Source organism: Clinocottus analis, unplaced genomic scaffold (genome assembly GCF_023055335.1).
Source record: "Clinocottus analis isolate CAN_PGR_092001 unplaced genomic scaffold, fCliAna1.0.p SCAF_6, whole genome shotgun sequence".
NCBI lineage: Eukaryota > Metazoa > Chordata > Actinopteri > Perciformes > Cottidae > Clinocottus > Clinocottus analis.
Window position 1 is genome coordinate 450,001 of NW_027176218.1, and position 2,500 is coordinate 452,500.

At 44.8% G+C, this 2,500-nt stretch overlaps 1 protein-coding gene across 2 annotated transcripts in view; it reads left to right on the forward strand.

Moving 5' to 3' along the window:
• Positions 1-2,500, forward strand: part of asz1 (ankyrin repeat, SAM and basic leucine zipper domain containing 1) — a 20,956-nt gene that overhangs the window by 14,558 nt on the left and 3,898 nt on the right. The gene's annotated exons all lie outside the window — the stretch shown is intronic.

The window sequence follows — 2,500 nt, forward strand, 5'->3', positions numbered from 1 at the left end:
TATTTATAAATACATATAATGATGTGGTTTCATGGATTGAATCCCTATAGAAAGTAAAAGGATAACATTTAGATTTTTTAATGTTTCAAACTGTCGACATGATTTTTTGGGACATTTTTTGGATATTATATATTTAATATAGCCTCATTATATTATGTATACATATATATTATACATAGCTTTAACAAAGCAAAACGAGTAAAGATCTGTATCGATCATTGCGGATCATCGATTATGTGCAATTAGTTTTGCAACAAAAAAGCATTATCAGGGATTTTAAGTTACATTTCCTCCCCTTTTTTTCTTATGTGCTCATATGGAAGCCCATTTCCATTGAATATCTCATAATTTTGACTTTTTATCTCAATTATAACTTCTTTTTTGTTTGTTTTTGGGCATAAATGGGCTTCCTTAGGCCCACAACCCAGATACGATCCAGACTTTTATGATCCGTCTCTCTGAAGGGATTCAGGACTAATAATCTGATCGGAGGCCTCGTTCTCAGCCTGAGCATCACCAAAAAGAAAAAAGAAAAGGTTGTGTCTCGTGGTGTCTGACAGACACTTTGTCAAAAGGTGTTTGAGACTCTCGGTCTGCTGGAAGTAAGATGGAGATAACCTGGCAGCTGCAAAAGCAAAAAAGCAAAGTATTCCACAAACACTCAGCGCAAAGCCAAAGACGAAGTCGACGACAGCAGCGAGAAGTTAAACACTCGTCAGCCGCACACCTCCGACCCCTCCCCCGCCTCCAGCCCTCCTCCATCTCCCCGTAATGCTCCGCCTGTCCTCCTCCGCTGGAAGCCGTGCCCCCCCGAGCCGCGTCCTAATGGTTTAAAGCGGAGCCGTAATGATTTGTAAGGTGAGAAGAAGAGGGAGGCTTAATGAGAGGGATCCTTGAAACAGTTGAAATATGTGTCTTCCACCTGCGAGGGGGGGAAAAGAAATGAAGGTCTGGAGCGAACGTGGCGCACTAACGCCGTCAGAAATAGATTTTATTGACGGCTATGATGAACCTGGATGTGTAGAAACGGACACATCTGTACAATCTTTGTTAAAATGTCACTTTAAACTGCACTTTGGGAACTTCAGCGCGTCAAATCCAAAGTATGCAAACCCCCCAAAAAAAGCCTGAAGCTAAAGACGTAGCTAAAGAGCGGTGAACTGTTTATATAATCTTCGTTTTAACAATGAAAATACACCGAAGAATCTTATCTTGAGAAGTTAAATCAGTGCTTTTGTTGATTTTATTTGGGGTGAAATGTTTTGCTATCTTTTTAATGTCCTTCTCGAAGAATGAACGCGCTTTCTTTTTCTCTTTTTATGTGAAAGCAAATAATAAAAATTACAAATACTCAGTCCCTAAAATCAAAGAATGATCGTGTCCGACCCTCCAAAAAGAAGCTTGAGAGTCGTCACTGACACATGGCCTGTGTGTGTGTGTGTGAAAGTAAACGTGCATCACTCTCCCCTGGGCGGCTGCCACTGAGCAAGGCACCGTGCCCTGAGAAAAGAAGCAGCTTTGTAGACAGACAGACAGAAAGATGCTCCCATACGGAGCGGCGTGCCTCGGCCAGCGTTCCCACGTCGCCTCCACGACGTCCTGCAGGCGCCGCGGCGCTCCCTCCGCCCGCCGGGGGCCCGCCATCACTCTGCTGCCTAGATAAACTAACAGCGGGCGGAGGGGAGGCGGCGCCGCAGACAGTGTTTACTCGGCCCTCTGACAGAGTGCGAGGACGGCCGGAGCGGCTGGCCCGCCGTCCTCCTCCTCCTCCTCCTCGCCGGGGGGGAAATGTACCATTAAGATAAGAGCTATCAATATCCCGGCGGACCAGGGGATGGGAAGAGAGAGGGTGATGAATGACTGGGGGAGGAAGAGGAGGAGGAGGAGGGAGGAAGAGGCCACCTGCTACGTTTTGGAGAATGTTAACACAGAGTTTCGGGTCCGAGCGATTAATCTGTCTGCCCCGTCAGCGCCGAGCATCTTCAGCAGGCTTCGTCTTGTTTCCTTCTCTGGGCTCGCCGGCCGCCGCCGCCTTTTTTATAAAAGCTGCGACAGCGTTTTATTGCACGATGGATGACATCACCTTTTGGTTGTGCAGAAGTTGTGCGCGTTTTCACAATTTGGTGGAACTGATTCCTGCACTTTTGTTGCATTAACAAAAGAATGAAGTGCTGCAATGTATGATGTAAATGTGTTATGTTCATGTGTTCATGACGTTCATTCACGCTGAGTTATAAATAATGAATCAGCTTTTAAAAGAAAGAGGCTCAAAATATCAGCAGCATACATTCAGGCATCTATATAAATGTTTATTTTTTAGTTTGAAGTCATTTAAAATTCCTGAAAATGTTGTTTGGAGTCCTGGAAATTTGGTTTGGGGTCCTGGAAATTTGGTTTGAGGTCCTGGAAATTTGGTTTGGGGTCCTGGAAATTTGGTTTGGAGTCCTGGAAATTTGGTTTGGAATCCTGGAAATTTTTGTTAGAAGTCTTGGAAATTTGG